Source organism: Electrona antarctica (assembly GCF_951216825.1).
Source record: "Electrona antarctica genome assembly, chromosome: 14".
NCBI classification, from domain to species: domain Eukaryota; kingdom Metazoa; phylum Chordata; class Actinopteri; order Myctophiformes; family Myctophidae; genus Electrona; species Electrona antarctica.
The window spans coordinates 19,311,610-19,330,477 of record NC_136795.1 but is presented as its reverse complement, the minus strand read 5'-3'; the positions used below and the strand labels follow the sequence as shown (position 1 = coordinate 19,330,477).

General features: G+C 44.8%; 1 long non-coding RNA gene across 1 annotated transcript in view; it reads right to left on the bottom strand.

The window, feature by feature from the left end:
- The window catches only part of LOC306936005, a 47,888-nt gene extending 29,713 nt beyond the window's left edge, over positions 1–18,175 (bottom strand). Inside the window, exons 1-2 of the long non-coding RNA XR_013791453.1 lie at positions 18,047–18,175; positions 16,245–16,590 (exon numbers count right to left, since the gene is read on the bottom strand). This is a non-coding gene — a long non-coding RNA (uncharacterized lncRNA). The remainder of the gene's footprint in view (positions 1–16,244; positions 16,591–18,046) is intronic.
- Positions 18,176–18,868: the final 693 nt, after the last annotated feature.

Here is an 18,868-nt window from a genome sequence, read left to right as displayed (position 1 = left end):
ACAAGCTCACAGTGCACTACTATGTACCACACCGTGAGCTTGTATAATAATGCTATTTTTGAAAAATATTGAAATAGCTTGGATTTTATTTTTTATTTTTTTTATAATTTTGATACTTTAACATATATCTTCTTCTGGGGGTCATTGGTTAAACCTTTTCAGATGGGGGTCAAATACATATTAATTTGGGGGCCCTTGACATCAAAACGTTTGACAACCACTGGCATCTGTTTTTACACATTCAGGGTCAAATGATTCTGAATGCTCTGGAACCAGCAGCAATTAGCGCTCGCCGCATTGTGCTTTTTTTTGCCCTCACAGACGTGGAATTCCAAAATCAAACACAGATGTACATTTATCCATTTGTAACTCTGAGATTGTGAAAACCCTTATGGGTCCATCTGAGTTACATTGTGCACTTTAAACTAACACTATTGTAGAGGTGGGATAGGCTACTACTTTATCTCTCTGCACAGGCCAATGAGGCCATGCAGCTCCACAATGTCAGTCCAGTCAAATCATCATAATACCATTGACAGCTGCAAAGTCAAGGCCCATTCAGAAGTGTCCACTACTAAATAACCTTGTATGCTTTTGTAAAAAAAGAGCCTTGAGTATAATAGTCACAAGCTCTTCAATATGTTTCATTGGTTAAATTCCAATAATGGAACAATCTATTATCATAGACGATGTAGTAAGTTAGGTTAGTGTTAATTGTGTGCCTAAGATGATTATTCCTCAACAGCACTAGCGTTGCGTGGCGTGACACATTCCAGTCACATGGAATAAAGCAAAAATGTTTCTCAGACCACTAATGTTTCTGGAAGATGATTCTAAACTAGTATTCTATTGCTAATTTGATCACATAACTAATGGCCGAAAATAGCAGATCTACAAGCTCGCAACACGTCGATCTGCTATTTTCGGTGCGCAGCATGCTTTCACAGAAGACACGCTGGCTTCAATGGAATCCAAATGACTGAAATCAGTCGTGGTGACTGAGAACTTTAATCCATGCATGTCATAATAAGCTACAGTAGGTACTGCTTACCTGTGGAGAGGGACTTACATGGTCATATGAGGCCAGGTGACTGAGCAGGGCATCTACTGTATACACTCATATCATGACCGAGGCGTCAACATCAACACACAGGATACGTCCGCACCGCTCCCAAACCAGGTGGGTCTCTTTTCATTCTAACTGCCCCTATATTCTAACCAACCAGGTGGGTCTCTTTTCATTCTAACTGCCCCTATATTCTAACCAACCAGGTGGGCCTCTTTTCATTCTAACTGCCCCTATATTCTAACCAACCAGGTGGGTCTCTTTTCATTCTAACTGCCCCTATATTCTAACCAACCAGGTGGGTCTCTTTTCATTCTAACTGCCCCTATATTCTAACCAACCAGGTGGGTCTCTTTTCATTCTAACTGCCCCTATATTCTAACCAACCAGGTGGGTCTCTTTTCATTCTAACTGCCCCTATATTCTAACCAACCAGTGGTGGAAACTAAGTAACTCAAGTACTGTACTTGAGTACAGTCATTTTGAGGAACTTTTATTTTGAGTATTTCCAAATTTCCTATACTTTTATTTCGACTCCAGTACATCTCAGAAACAAATATTGAAGTTTTACTCCACTACAATTATTAGAACATTTTGGTTGATAGCTACTTTTTGTGGATTTTGATTATTATTATTATTACAAAACATAAATTAACCATTTCAGCCCTATTTCAACCTTGGCCATTTGAAAATAGCGGATCTACTGTACAAGCTCACAGACCAAATCATCCAAAAAGTGCTCCACGATCACGATGTGATTCGCGCGTTGCGATCTTGTACGTCTGCTATTTTTAAAAGATTTTTAAGATTAACATACTTTTGCTTGTTACAGAGAGTAAGTGTATATATTGCAGTATTGATACACAATTACGGTATAGACCATGATAGTGTGTATCATTGATTAAATGCACCTCAACTCTCATTTCTGTAGCCCGCTCCCGCTGTACCAGCTGGTGGTTTGATTTTTATATTGTACGTTTTTTATATTGTTAGACAGAGGAAACAATAATCTTCAAAACATATTCATAATGTAAAACCATGAATGAAATGATGCGACAGGGACAAAAGTTAAGTCAAGGTTTCCCCACAATAACGTTTGTATGTGATTTGTGTACCGTACTGCAATGACCACTTTGGTGAACTTTTGAATAATGAATGGGATTTAGGGTAATCTAGAATTAGAGGTGCAAGAAGTAGTCAGATATTAAATAATAGCACTACCACACTGTAGAAATACTACTATATAGTACTACTATATAGTACAAATCCTGATATTAGCCTCCATACTTACAGTACAGTATTATTATGTAAAAGTACTCATGCTCATGTTTTTGGATTGTACTTATTGCTAATGTGCTAATTAATGTTGCAGCTGGTAACGGTGGGGCTGGTTTTAATTACTTTATGTGCTCATTTTACATCATAATTTGTCAGTCTTAATAATCAAATTTGCAAAGCAACTACAACTAGTAACAAAAGCTGTCCAATACTCGTAGTGGAGTAAAACGTAGCCTACATTATTTGCCTCTGACATGTGTTGGATTAGAATGATAAAGTATTTCAATGTGTAAATGTACCAGCGCTGTAGAATCCTTGTTGAAGGAAGATTCAGTGAAAGTTTAGACGGAGTGTAAGCTCATTAACACCGTCACATGAGTGTCATATGCAGCGTTGCATTGTTGTTGTTGGTAATCCTACACTGGAAAATAGCCTGGCTGTAAACCCATGAAGTGAATGTCAATATACAGTAGACACATCAATCTATACTGGAAGTCTGAGGATATATCAAATGAATTCTCTCACAGGGCACAGTATGCATATTTGTATTGTTATTATTAATAGTAGTAGCAGCACCTGTAATAGTAGTAGTAGTAGTAGTGGGGGTGTTAGTAATATATTTACCCTGAGTATAGCAAGGCCCTGCATGCTTCCCACTGACACAGTTAAGGGCTTGATATACGATGTGGCAGCAGCACACGTACGCATTGTGAGCTTGTAGGTTGGCTATTTTCGGTGCGTGCCACTGGCCTGCATGAATCTGGCTTTACTCACATTCACACAGGGGAGCTTCCCAGTAGTACTGCACTCTGTCATTGACAAAGACACACCTCTGGAACCCAGTCTTCTAAGCTTTCCTAATGTTATTTTCAATAATAATATTTAAAAAAATAAATGATACAAACAAACTATGAGTTGACCTCACAAGGGATACGGATAGGTGGGCATTAGACACATGGGGGGGGGGGGGGCATAATGGCTCAGACCATATTATTGTCTGAGCCCGAGTAGGCATTGGACAGAAAGCTTATTAGTCTTTCCCACGGTCAGCAGAATAGTGAGTAGGTCACGCAGTGTTGGAGAGAAGTCACATAAACTATTTAGCCCTTAGGTTGCGGATAAACACCATGCACGGCCAATCCAATTTCAAGACTTCCTAAATGGATTTCCAGTCGTTTCAAGGCTTTGTGATAGTTTTACAGGCTACAGGAAGGAATTTAATGTAAAGTCACCCATGTCATCCTCATCACAAATCTACTAAAAATATTTTATCAGTGTTTTGATTCATAGAGAATCATTTAATGATGCTCTATGAATCAAGACAGAATAAGACAAAATAAACAGTTTGTAAACTGTGCATAGACAATGTTGTACTCTAGTCATCTGGCTCACAAGCAGCCTTGTTAATCTGACAAGATCAGTAAACTACACATGAAGCGCAATTCTATTTTTTACAGGATAGTTTGACAGGTTGACTCCAGTCTACATTTGCGTCTAAGATCTAAGTCTAAAAATGTTGAACAAATGCCAGCATCCTTCATTAACACTGCTGATCCTGTTTTCAGGTGCAGCGACGGAGTCTGTGTTCTCTTCAGCAAAACAGAAGAGGACAACCCTCTGAGCGTGTAAACAGTCATCATGTCACAGTCGTCCTGGGACGACTGTGGTCTCTGGATGAGGGCAGACTTGAACCCTGGCCCGGACAACGCCCAACAGAAACGGGATGACGACGTCGTGTTGGGCTCCGGGGAAAGGCTCTCCACCCCCACCGCGATCACACACTACTATGGTGTCATAGGCGACGATGACGTCTTCATGCCTCCCCCACCTCCATTGTCCTCTTCATTCCCGACAGAGGACAATGACGTCTTCACGATGCCTGCTCCACCTCTAACGTCCTGTGTCACCTCGTCACTGTCGAGAGAGGAAGGCGACGCCTTTGTGCCGCCCCCGCCGCCTCCGCCGCCATTGCCCTGCACTGCCTCGTCACTGCCGACAGATGGCGATGACGTCTTCATGCCTCCTCCGTCTCCAGCGTCCTGTGCCGCCTTCTCGCTGCAAACAGAGGGCGATGTGGAGGCCGCTGATCCTTCTGTGGCCATTGTTGCAAAAGGAACTCAAGCGGGTCTAGATGAACCGTGTGGCAAGAGGCAGTTGACAAAAGCGCAGAATAAGGCGGACAAGATAAGAAGAAAAACAAAATCCACAGGAGAATGTCAGGTCATTAGTTTTCTTTCTGAGGATACCGACTCAACACAACCTAAACCAGAGCGTGATGACAGGAATGCTGTGGCTATAACCACCGGATCGCTCCATGGAAGAGATAGCACCTTCGCCACGACGCCGGATAAAACAGGTGGGTTCAAGAACAACAAAACCAAAATGGGCACAGCGCCCGCTGGGGAAATGAGCGATGGTAAGGTCAACATCGGCAGCAGAGAACTAAACTATGACATGGCTGAGGAACAGTGGTTGAGACCAGACAGTGACCTCCCACTCATCTCCAGAGTTTCGTCCTCTGGAGAATTTAATTGGACTGTTGCTACCAGCATCCTCCAGGGGGAGGAGCTGCTGCAACGCCTCCTGCTGGTGCAAAAGAGGCAGGACGAAGGTCAGGTATGGCCGCAGGGGGTTGACGCAGAGGCGGCCAAACGAGCAGCAGGAGACGGGAGAGTGGAGCGAGGCATGTTCGGGGTTGAGGGAACGGATCGCAGGCATGTGACAACTGAAGCTGAAGACCCGGGGCAGGAGGGAGACGAGACAAGACGGCTGGAGAACCAAGATGGAGAAGAAGCCGAACATAAAAGATGTGAGATGCGCTCCGCAACAAAGTCCACCCCACCCACCCACCAAAGAGTCCGCAGCGTAGAGGTGGACATCTCCAATGACAATCAGAGCGATGGCAGAGTACCTGCCGACTTCTGTCCCATTAAAACACAGGAAATTCCGCTCCCCCAAATCCACCAGTTTACGAGCTCAGAGACGTCCACAGAGAGGGGGCTCTGTCAAGACACTGAGGGCAAGCAGGACCCCCAGAGAGCCAGGGTGATGCTGTTTGAGGCGTTTCTGCAAAGAAACACAGAGGGGCTGTGCAGGCACAGGACCAGACACCCCGCGGGGTCCAAGGATTGCACGCATCCGTCCATCTTGACGCGTACACACAGCCTCGAGATGGTCTCCTTGAAGAGAACCTTGGTTTCCCGGAGCCAATCCTTCAGGCTGCAGAGGCACGAGTCCTCCGAGAGGGAGATCATCCCCGAAAGACAGAAATGCAAGAGGCCAGTGGGGGGCACGGCGTGGGACAGCACACACCTCTCCCCCTACCCACAACAACAGGACATTCCCCCACGCTTCTACAGAAGCATGGACTCTCTGAACCTCAGCGCCTCCACAGCGGAAGACGCAGAGGAGAGGGACATGAAACGAGAGCTCGCCATCCTCAGAGAGAATCCGTTCTTCAAGCTGCGCCCGGCACTGGCTCTGCAGCCCGACGTGGAGAGAGACATCCGGGAGAGCAGGGAGCGAGAGGAGGAACTCCGCAAGCAGAGGTGCACCCTGTATGGAGAGATGGGGAGACACCGCTCGGAGGAGGAAGACCGCCCGCTTACCACATCCACCAGAGTGGCAGGTTAGTCCATGGGGCAGGTTAGTCCATGAGGCAGGTTAGTCCATGGGGCAGGTTAGTCCACGGGGCAGGTTAGTCCATGGGGCAGGTTAGTCCATGGGGCAGTGGGCGATCATCGGGTTTATGTGCTTCTTCTGAATGTTTGAACATTTACTGTATGTGGTTCTCAACCTGACCTCCAGGGATCCCCACAAGATTTTTGGGGGAGGGGTGGAGGGGGGCTCCCTAGATTACAGAAAAGTGACCATTTAAGGACTTTTAAAACATTTTTAATTCAAATTTTCATTAAAAAATCACACCCGTGTGAACTGAGTGGTGTAAGGTTTTATATAGCATGATCAGCTGTGGTCTGACGTAATGTCTGACGTAATGAAATCACACAAAATATGTTAAGTAAAAAAAGCTATCATTTTTGATAAATGTATGTATCACACCTGGATGTGATTTCACAACTGGCTTTTTTTGCGCAGAGAAAATGACCACGGTTGCTACGGTCATCCAGTTCACCCGGGTGTGATTTAATTACGTCAGAAATTATTTTGAACATAGCAACCACGGTCATTTTTTTATGCACACAAAAGCCAGTTGTAGGAGTGGTTTACACCACTCAAAAAGACCATTACTGCATCAAACGTAATTCACCCTTTGTCAAGTCCGTGGTTGTGCCCTTCTTCGCACCCATTGGTTCCCGTTTAGTGGTTGGACAAAAATCCTCTTTCTCCATCCACTACCATTGAAATAACATGTTTTTTTGTTGCTTCATATTGATATTCTGTGCACTCAATTGTTATTTTAAACTTTGTGTCAGTAAAAAGGAACATCACAGGTGCAGCACTGTGACTGGGCATATCATGTTTGTTTTTAGCAAATTCAACATAAACAAGGCGGAACGAGGGCGGAACACGGCAGAAAGAGCCTGCTGGTTAGTCACTCAGGGACCAATCAGAAAGCTGACAAAGGGTGAATTGTTGTGTTATCGTAGGCCTATATATTTATTCCTGGGGCCATTTTCCTGCTAGGTTGTGTTGTCATGTATGTCTTTATTCCCGGAGCCATTTGCTCTCTGGGCTGTGACCTCATGTGGGTCAACCAATAGGAAGACAGAGGGACGTCATGTGGGTCAATACATCATCATCGAGGAGGGAGCTACTCCAGTCCAGCCCACACTGTTTCTTCAGGAACTGTATTGTCTATACTATAAAACAACACCTCACAATGTGAACTTGTGGATTGGCTATTTTCACAATATTTATCTGTGGAACAGCACACATGCAGACCTTCATAGACAATATGATGTATTACTAATGCTTTGTATTATACTACACAGAAGGAGTGGGGAATCCGTTGAGCCATTTCAAAGGGAAGATTTGCTTTCTGACCATCGTGCCATCATATCACATTATAAGCCATTCTAATCAAGCAAAGTTAGAGCCCTCTTCATTACAGAGCAGACAGGCCTGCCGTCCTGTGCTCAGGCTGAGCGTATTAATGAACGCCTCTGGGGATTAGTATCACACAGACCGAAGAGTCTGATCAACCACTTCATAGCGCCGGTCCTGTCAGCAACACTTTAGGGCCACATCACTCCAACTGGCAGCAGATGCCAGCGGAACGGGTGACACGGGTGGTGTATGCTTTCAGATAGTCTAGATCAGTGATTCTCAACTTTTGTTTTATTTAAACAAAAGTTTTTTTATAAAAACAACAAAAAACAAAAGCATTCAGTGCCAAGAGCCTAAAACTAAATTAAAAGACCTAAGAAAAAGCTTGTCCAATAAGTGTTCATTGGGGTCCTAACTATCAATCATTTAGCCACAGGGACCCCCTGAAACCCCCACTCAAGTATAACCAGAGCCCACGTTGATAACCAGTGGTCTCTATGTTTCTCTGGAAAGAAGTCAGGACTGTGTGTGTGTGGTGTACTTCTGCATACACTTGTACAGTAGCCTACATCTTCTTATCGATGGCACACCCTGCGGGGGCAATGGGGTACTGCAACAATTGTACTCGAGTGGTTCTCAAACTTTTCAGGCTGTGCCCCTGAAATAATCATACTAGAACTGGTGGCTGCCCCACCCTGACAAGCACTTGGAATTGTGAGAGTTGAGGCATTAGATTCACTAGTTTCAAAATGTTTGCATCTTTCTTCATATAATTATTATTTGACAATTTGTTGACAATGTTTGACCAGTTTTTATTTTATTTGTATTTATAGGCTAGTCTGTTGATTACCTTTGATGCAGTAATGTTCTCTTTTTTTGTAAATATTAAAAGTGGGCCTACAGTACTTCAATGGTCTCTCCACTGTCATCTAGGGACCCCTGAAAATCTGGTGAGAACCGCTGCTCTAGATTAGCCTATCCAACCAGTGTAGGGTAGGCAGGCCGTAGTGTCATACAGACGTATGAGGCATGTCTTGGGAAACAGGCTCAACTGGACCTCGATGACTCATTTTTGTGAGGCTAAATAAGTAATGAGGCGCGGTGCCGTGTATTAAACACCAGGTAAAAATGATATTGAGAGAAAGCTCTTTCCATGAATACACGGCAAGAGCATCACGTATGCACAATGCAGCACAATGCAGCACAATTAACACCATGACCGGTATTTCGCAGAATTTCTGCATTCTGAGAATGCAAGTGGTTCCAATGTCAAAGTTCAACGTTTGCGGTGAGACAAAGCGGCCAACCAAGAACCAGAAGCTCTCTGCGGTCTGAACTCTGAACTCTAGACATGGACTAGGACTAGGCGTTCACACAAAGGTGACCAGATTTGACTGAGAGACTGCCATCGCGCAAATTCCAGAGGAGAAAACCCGTTTTGGAGATATAAGCCATATCTCCAAAACTGATGGGTCAAACTGAACAACAAATATGTCAATTTGAAGCTATGATTCCCTGCTTTCATAGGGCATGAAAAAACGAAAATTAAAAACATTCCAATGGCAGTCCCTCAGTCAAATTTAGTCACAAAGCCATTTAGCAGAAAAACCCTACGAGGAAGCTGTTGACGTGAATTTGGCATAACTAAGGATTATATTAGAGACACTTTAGTATGCTTTAAGGAGTAAATTCTTGAAGCACAAATGAAATAAACAATGTTATTAAAAGCAACAAACTTGGCTTGTCAACACAACACCGCATTCTGTATATTGTATAGTCAATACTGTGTATAGTGTATACTGTATATTGAGCAAAGCTCAATGTGTTCTGTACACAGTAAAATCCTCTGTGTTAATTTATCCATTTGTAACTCTGAGTGTGTAAAAATGTAACCAAATGGACTCTTCTGGGTCCATTTGGTTACATTTGTACACGATCAGAGTTAAATTACTGTGTCGTTTCATGTGTGGCAGTTGTCTGAACCAAGCATCCTCTGCTGTCATTTCCAGCAGACGACAGGCTTCGGTCCAAGGGGAAACTGTCACGGGTCTGGCCTCCACCCTCCAACACGGACCAGCTGAGTTCTGGACAAACACAGGTAGAGTACCGGTACTCAAGTTCAGTTTAGTTGCTGTAAATTACTACCGAATTGCTTCCTCTCCACAGTCTGTATGTTATTATTATAATTTTTTTGTGTTGCTCATATAATAAAGACATTCAGACAGAGCCAATGAAGTTGTCAGAATATCACACTAAACTAGAAATATTGTACTCACTAAAGGGCGTAGGCATACTTTCTGCCCACACTACCCAATTATTGTAAAGATATGGCATTGTTGCTGTTGTGCTTGATTGTGACCTTTGAACATTTAACCTAAAAGTGAATCATCTCAGCAAGTTTAATGAAAATCTGCCAATCCACACACTTTCAAGTCAGAGCTTCACCATGAGTGAGACCTTGACATTTGACCATTTAATTTCACCTAAACATTAGGTCTTCTGGGCAGAATACTGAGTTTCATGAAAATCTGCTAATCCGTTAGTTACAGACAGGGTATTTTGGACAGCTGGTGCCAAATTTAACATGACGTTCAATAAAAAAGCATCATAAACAGACAAAGTCTGGAAGTTCATTGAAATTCAGGCAAGGATCCAAACAGGAAACATTGGATTCCGTTTGTGTCGGGAGAAACCTCAAACCTCATATGTCCAAAACTGTTACTTTTCAGGATTCAAATTCCAAAAGTAGCTCTGCACCACTTTCTGCACCACTTTCAAACCACAAATTAATTTAGATCTGCTACTTTTGCTACTTTTGTGTGACGCTGTAGTATGATCAAGTAGTATGAAAGCCCCCTGTACCTGTGTTCAACTGTGTGACTCTATAACCCCAGCACCCCCTGTATCTGTGTTCAACTGTGTGACTCTATAACCCCAGCCCCCTGTATCTGTGTTCAACTGTGTGACTCTATAACCCCAGCCCCCTGTATCTGTGTTCAACTGTGTGACTCTATAACCCCAGCCCCCTGTATCTGTGTTCAACTGTGTGACTCTATAACCCCAGCACCCCCTGTATCTGTGTTCAACTGTGTGACTCTATAACCCCAGCCCCCTGTATCTGTGTTCAACTGTGTGACTCTATAACCCCAGCACCCCCTGTATCTGTGTTCAACTGTGTGACTCTATAACCCCAGCCCCCTGTACCTGTGTTCAACTGTGTGACTCTATAACCCCAGCACCCCCTGTATCTGTGTTCAACTGTGTGACTCTATAACCCCAGCGCCCTGTATCTGTGTTCAACTGTGTGACTCTATAACCCCAGCACCCCCTGTATCTGTGTTCAACTGTGTGACTCTATAACCCCAGCGCCCTGTATCTGTGTTCAACTGTGTGACTCTATAACCCCAGCGCCCTGTATCTGTGTTCAACTGTGTGACTCTATAACCCCAGCCCCCTGTATCTGTGTTCAACTGTGTGACTTTAACTCCACTCCTCTGCCTGTCTTATCTCTGCAGGAAGCAAAGGTTCGTAAACCAGGGCTGCACAAGGCTGCTCTGTGGCGACGCTGGGAGGCCGGCATCATCAATGGGGAGCAGGGGACCAAATGACATTATCAGCATCTGTGTTGGGCAATATAATGTCCAATCAGACAGGAGTGACATCACAATATGTAATATAAATGTGGCAAGACAGAATGAATCAAGAACGCAACTTTTGTCCATGCAGTCTACCTATATTATAGAAAGATTGAATAAAAGCTAAATGCCTGAGGATAGTGGCAGACTGTGGCACCCTCTACTGGTACTGTGCATAAGTCCTTATTTTCACACCATGTCAAACACTACACACTTTGTTATTGGCCTAAACATCAAACACTTTGACTGCCATTTTCTGTGTCCAAATGAGAAGCCTAACAAATGAACACATTAAAAGCACTTTAGCAGAACTTTCCTCGGGCAACCTCCTAGTTCTATCACCTTCACTAGAGCAGTATAGTTCTCAGAGTGGGGTCCAGGGACCTCCTAGTTCTATCACCTTCACTAGAGCAGTATAGTTCTCAGAGTGGGGTCCAGGGACCTCCTAGTCCTATCACCTTCACTAGAGCAGTATAGTTCTCAGAGTGGGGTCCAGGGACCTCCTAGTCCTATCACCTTCACTAGAGCAGTATAGTTCTCAGAGTGGGGTCCAGGGACCTCCTAGTTCTATCACCTTCACTAGAGCAGTATAGTTCTCAGAGTGGGGTCCAGGGACCTCCTAGTCCTATCACCTTCACTAGAGCAGTATAGTTCTCAGAGTGGGGTCCAGGGACCTCCTAGTTCTAGCACCTTCACTAGAGCAGTATAGTTCTCAGAGTGGGGTCCAGGGACCTCCTAGTCCTATCACCTTCACTAGAGCAGTATAGTTCTCAGAGTGGGGTCCAGGGACCTCCTAGTTCTATCACCTTCACTAGAGCAGTATAGTTCTCAGAGTGGGGTCCAGGGACCTCCTAGTTCTATCACCTTCACTAGAGCAGTATAGTTCTCAGAGTGGGGTCCAGGGACCTCCTAGTCCTATCACCTTCACTAGAGCAGTATAGTTCTCAGAGTGGGGTCCAGGGACCTCCTAGTTCTATCACCTTCACTAGAGCAGTATAGTTCTCAGAGTGTGGTCCAGGGACCTCCTAGTTCTATCACCTTCACTAAAGCAGTATAGTTCTCAGAGTGGGGTCCAGGGACCTCCTAGTCCTATCACCTTCACTAGAGCAGTATAGTTCTCAGAGTGGGGTCCAGGGACCTCCTAGTCCTATCACCTTCACTAGAGCAGTATAGTTCTCAGAGTGGGGTCCAGGGACCTCCTAGTCCTATCACCTTCACTAGAGCAGTATAGTTCTCAGAGTGGGGTCCAGGGACCTCTTAGTCCTATCACCTTCACTAGAGCAGTATAGTTCTCAGAGTGGGGTCCAGGGACCTCCTAGTTCTATCACCTTCACTAGAGCAGTATAGTTCTCAGAGTGGGGTCCAGGGACCTCCTAGTTCTATCACCTTCACTAGAGCAGTATAGTTCTCAGAGTGGGGTCCAGGGACCTCCTAGTCCTATCACCTTCACTAGAGCAGTATAGTTCTCAGAGTGGGGTCCAGGGACCTCCTAGTTCTATCACCTTCACTAGAGCAGTATAGTTCTCAGAGTGGGGTCCAGGGACCTCCTAGTTCTATCACCTTCACTAGAGCAGTATAGTTCTCAGAGTGGGGTCCAGGGACCTCCTAGTCCTATCACCTTCACTAGAGCAGTATAGTTCTCAGAGTGGGGTCCAGGGACCTCCTAGTCCTATCACCTTCACTAGAGCAGTATAGTTCTCAGAGTGGGGTCCAGGGACCTCCTAGTCCTATCACCTTCACTAGAGCAGTATAGTTCTCAGAGTGGGGTCCAGGGACCTCCTAGTTCTAGCACCTTCACTAGAGCAGTATAGTTCTCAGAGTGGGGTCCAGGGACCTCCTAGTTCTATCACCTTCACTAGAGCAGTATAGTTCTCAGAGTGGGGTCCAGGGACCTCCTAGTCCTATCACCTTCACTAGAGCAGTATAGTTCTCAGAGTGGGGTCCAGGGACCTCCTAGTCCTATCACCTTCACTAGAGCAGTATAGTTCTCAGAGTGGGGTCCAGGGACCTCCTAGTTCTATCACCTTCACTAGAGCAGTATAGTTCTCAGAGTGGGGTCCAGGGACCTCCTAGTCCTATCACCTTCACTAGAGCAGTATAGTTCTCAGAGTGGGGTCCAGGGACCTCCTAGTCCTATCACCTTCACTAGAGCAGTATAGTTCTCAGAGTGGGGTCCAGGGACCTCTTAGTCCTATCACCTTCACTAGAGCAGTATAGTTCTCAGAGTGGGGTCCAGGGACCTCCTAGTTCTATCACCTTCACTAGAGCAGTATAGTTCTCAGAGTGGGGTCCAGGGACCTCCTAGTTCTATCACCTTCACTAGAGCAGTATAGTTCTCAGAGTGGGGTCCAGGGACCTCCTAGTCCTATCACCTTCACTAGAGCAGTATAGTTCTCAGAGTGGGGTCCAGGGACCTCCTAGTTCTATCACCTTCACTAGAGCAGTATAGTTCTCAGAGTGGGGTCCAGGGACCTCCTAGTTCTATCACCTTCACTAGAGCAGTATAGTTCTCAGAGTGGGGTCCAGGGACCTCCTAGTCCTATCACCTTCACTAGAGCAGTATAGTTCTCAGAGTGGGGTCCAGGGACCTCCTAGTTCTATCACCTTCACTAGAGCAGTATAGTTCTCAGAGTGGGGTCCAGGGACCTCCTAGTTCTATCACCTTCACTAGAGCAGTATAGTTCTCAGAGTGGGGTCCAGGGACCTCCTAGTCCTATCACCTTCACTAGAGCAGTATAGTTCTCAGAGTGGGGTCCAGGGACCTCCTAGTCCTAGCACCTTCACTAGAGCAGTATAGTTCTCAGAGTGGGGTCCAGGGACCTCCTAGTCCTATCACCTTCACTAGAGCAGTATAGTTCTCAGAGTGGGGTCCAGGGACCTCCTAGTCCTATCACCTTCACTAGAGCAGTATAGTTCTCAGAGTGGGGTCCAGGGACCTCCTAGTTCTATCACCTTCACTAGAGCAGTATAGTTCTCAGAGTGGGGTCCAGGGACCTCCTAGTCCTATCACCTTCACTAGAGCAGTATAGTTCTCAGAGTGGGGTCCAGGGACCTCCTAGTCCTATCACCTTCACTAGAGCAGTATAGTTCTCAGAGTGGGGTCCAGGGACCTCCTAGTCCTATCACCTTCACTAGAGCAGTATAGTTCTCAGAGTGGGGTCCAGGGACCTCCTAGTTCTAGCACCTTCACTAGAGCAGTATAGTTCTCAGAGTGGGGTCCAGGGACCTCCTAGTTCTAGCACCTTCACTAGAGCAGTATAGTACTCAGAGTGGGGTCCAGGGACCTCCTAGTCCTATCACCTTCACTAGAGCAGGAGTTCTGGTCCAGGGACCTCCAGAGGTCCTTGGAGGGCTCCAGTGTGTCATCAAAATCAGTTTAAACATTTACTGGATGTTATAGTCCGGCTACTCAAAAACAGCAGATCTGCTATTCATGAAAATGTTTTAAGAAATCTTGAAAGAATTTGGGAAAATGTTGAAATGTTCCAACATACCGGTAGATCTTCTCTAATGGTCCGCGGTAACCTGACTCCGCCAGATTGCGGCAGTATTGAGTTCACCAGTTCCCTCCTCCTGCCTGCATCTGGGCTCTCTCAAGCAGAAACGATGAACCCGGAAGCAGCGGGACAAAAATCTGATATCTATATATCAGATTCGAGTTGTAGTCCTGTTAGGTTGTGTTTACATTTGCACTGTGGCACAGCTTCAATATGTCATCAGTCTCGCGTTGATCCCGCCTCTAGCGGCCGCATACAGCCGCATATCGCTCCGGCCAGAATTGGACCGGAGTACATCGTCTCTGCCTGAGAGATCCCAGACTCTCCCTTCTGGCAGAATGCAAATGTTGTCCAGCAGGGGGAGTGGTTCCACCAGGCTACGTCCGCGGACCAACACATATCAATTCTGCGGTCCTTGACATTTAAAAGGTTTGAGAAACACTGCACTAGACTAGAAAGAGAAAGAGAGAGAGAGGGTTCAGATGTAATCGGGAGGCCAGTCGGGCCACAGTCAGAAACACACACAGCTTAGTTAGGCCTAAGTACCATCTGTCAGCCCCATTGAGTCTGCCAACATGAGGGAGCACTATCTGTCTGCCCTGCTAACCCAGTGCTAATTGGCTGTGTTTCTCACCAGCACGCCGCTGACAGCGACGAGGTCTGGGATCATTTACACATTACCTCTAATGGGCTCCCTCTATACATCTAAACAGTGGTAGGGAAACATACTCTATACTTTGTTGTAGATATACTCTAGTACAGGGGATTTCAACTGATTTTGACCCAGGGACCACTATCCTCACTATAAGAGCAACCTGGGGACCACCACTATTGTGTCAGGTGGGTCCATCATAGACCCACCTGACACAATAGTGGTGGGGATACATGCACCATGCCATGGGATAAGATTTTAATCACAGGCTACATTCATGAGCTAGGAAAATAATCTAGTTTTTCTAGAAAGAAAGAAAGAAAGAAAGAAAGAAAGAAAGAAAAGGCCTACATAGAGACATTCTTTGCCACCATGCCAGTCATGAACCAGTACAGCCACCCTGTCACAACAACACCATGCCAGTCATGAACCAATACAGCCACCCTGTCACAACAACACCATGCCAGTCATGAACCAGTACAGCCACCCTGTCACAACAACACCATGCCAGTCATGAACCAGTACAGCCACCCTGTCACAACAACACCATGCCAGTCATGAACCAGTACAGCCACCCTGTCACAACAACACCATGCCAGTCATGAACCAGTACAGCCACCCTGTCACAACAACACCATGCCAGTCATGAACCAGTACAGCCACCCTGTCACAACAACACCATGCCAGTCATGAACCAGTACAGCCACCCTGTCACAACAACTCACAACAAACCTCAGCAACCACAGCACACATGACATACTGTTTATCAGTCTTCAATTGAAAATGTACATTTGGAATTGATGTGTGTCAAAGCCCAAAACCTCTAGCTGAAACCAAAAGTAAATAGCAAATGTATTCATAGGATCTTTGAAGTGATCAAGACTGAGCCACATACACATACTGTTCCATGTTACAACTCACATCTTCAACGGCAGATACAACACAACAAACTGTAGATTCACATCAGCATTCAATTCCAGAGCCACAAACAGTGTTTCATTGCCACCCAGTCATTTGGTCCCAAAATGACAGTAATACTACACCAGCTTATACACACAGCATAACAACACAAGCAGCAGCATAGAAGCAAAAAAAAACAAAGTTCTCACCTTGAGCCATAGTCTACTTAACTTCATCAGTTGTGTAAGTGATGCCAGGGTCAAATGGATAGAGATAGATCTCTCTCTGTAGTTCATGATAAGCCCTCCAACAGCGTCTCCAGTCATCTCCATCCTCCAATGATTCCTCCATACTATACATCCGGCTACCTGGCCAGTACTTCCCTCCCAGTATCAACGGCACCGACCAGCCTCATTCTCCTGGCTGCCATCTTCACACTTAACATTGGATCATGTTTAGTACTGCATTCACTGCATGTCACAGGAGAATGGACTCAGGGCTGAGAAGAAGCTGAGCTTGCATGGGGTTCTGGGGTCATCACCCTGGCTCGTGTAGCTGTGGAGCAGGTTGAGAGAGACACCATAAGCTTTGAGCATAAGTAAGTAAGAAAGAACGTGAGCTGACCAAGAGCCACATACTGTACAATGTACCCTGTCACTCACAACTCACTAGCAACAGCAGACAAACATACACAGCCTGTATACTGTACATATATACTGCATCCTTCCGGTTACAACATACTGTACAGCGGCTTAGCAGTATACAGTATAGCCTATTATATCCTGTCACAGCACAGCCTAGTACAGTTGGGTGCCACCAATATTGTCCCTTATCATTTGACCCATTTAGGCATGACCTCAAAATTTAAAAAAATCCTTCTAAATCCTCCAGTTTTCTGAAATAAATATTTTCACGATTTTTCAAAAATAGCAGACCTACAAGCTCGTAGCGCGCCACTCGGTGGCGCGCTATGAGCTTGTAGATCTGCTATTTTTCAATAGCTAAATTATAACAATGTTTAAAACACCAAAAGGGGTTCCCGCCCAAAATGGGTTAACTGTCCTTTTGCGCAGATCACGCAAACCTCAGCAAAAAGAAAAGGACAATATCGATGGCCTCCAACTGTATACGTATATAGGTGTATGTATCGTATATACGTAAATTAATGATAGTTTTATATTGGATAAATAATACATTTTAGGAAGGAAGCTGTGGGGATATGCCATAAATTGAGAAATAGAAATCTAGATGTGCAATTTAAATTGTAACACTTGTTTAGAGTTTAGAGTTTAAATGGACAGGTATCAGTCAAAAGGGAGACATCGAAGAGGAAGGATGGATGGGGAAGGATCAACATATGGAATGTCAGAAAAGGTTCTGTTCTGACATATATCCATATACTAATATTGATCTCCATATATGGGCTTAATTACAGGTCGCAATAGCAGGTCGCATTTACTATATGATCCCTGATTTACTATCATCCCTGATGATGTCATAGTGATGTCACGAGACCTGGGCATAATATATGGGGGCTTTCCCCATATGTAATGTATGGTTGTGGGGATCGTAGGGATTGTGAGTGACGTGGCGTGACCATATATGTCCTTAACTGCGACAGCAGTTCTTATTTACTATAACATCAGGGATATCCATCCCTGGCTGATGTCACCTGATGTCACGGTGACCTGGGGACTGGGATATCCATCCCTGATGATGTCACGTGATGTCACAATGACCTGGCACCATATATGGGGGCTGATGTCACGATGACCTGGGGGCTTGCCTGGAGTGACGGGGTTTGTGAGTTCGGTCTCGTGACAGAAACGCAAGGTTTCATAGTTAACTGCAACCTTCGGTCGCAATAAATGTATAGGACCCAGGCACACACTTCAAGCAACTTTGTTTGTTAATTACACACACACACACACACACACACACACACACACACACACACACACACACACACACACACACACACACACACACACACTAAACGTAGATAACTCACCTGCAGAATAAAAACAAATCAATCGACCAAGTAGATTGTTATGAAAATGAACTAACAACCCAGACTACTATAATTTGTTGATTTCACTCTTTTTACTACCAAACATAAGGAGCTTGTGTCTGTCTGTTTGTTTGCAGCAGGTGTGTGTGAAGGGGAAGGGGGCGTGGCTACTGGATGATTTGTGCTTGAAGCCTGCTGTGTCTACTTTCTAGGGCAGTGGTTTTCAACCCTTTTCATGTCAAGGTCCATTATATTTATTCTGCATTTAAGCCACGGACCACCATTTGATGACATTTAGCCTCTCAGACCCAAAACCTGTCTTAGAATATTTTTTTGTCGTTGAATAAGATGTTGTCCACGTATTGTATTGATGTGGTATAGGAGAGATAACAGGCACACGTTGATCAAAATAACAACCACTAGAGGGGACTGCGAATAGAAGTGCAGTACCGGCAAACCGCTTTTGGTAAAACATCCTTTCAGTTCAAGGCTGTTCAATCGATTACAAATACAATCTAAAAGAATGGTTACTCGACAACCAAACCTGTGTATAGTCTAGTGCACGTTGACAGTGTCTATATTACTTGAATCCTGTATTATTTGAAAGCAATATACTGCACAGGTTACTTTAGCTATAAATCCATATCACCTTAAAACGCTGCTAATTATATAGCACTTTACACCTTCAATCAATCAATCAATCAATCAATCAACCAACCAACCAATCAATAAATCAATCAAATGAGATAGAAAATAGACATAGGGGTGTTCAATTATATTTTATATAAATAGTCATCTTTACTAAATGAAACGTGGACTTGT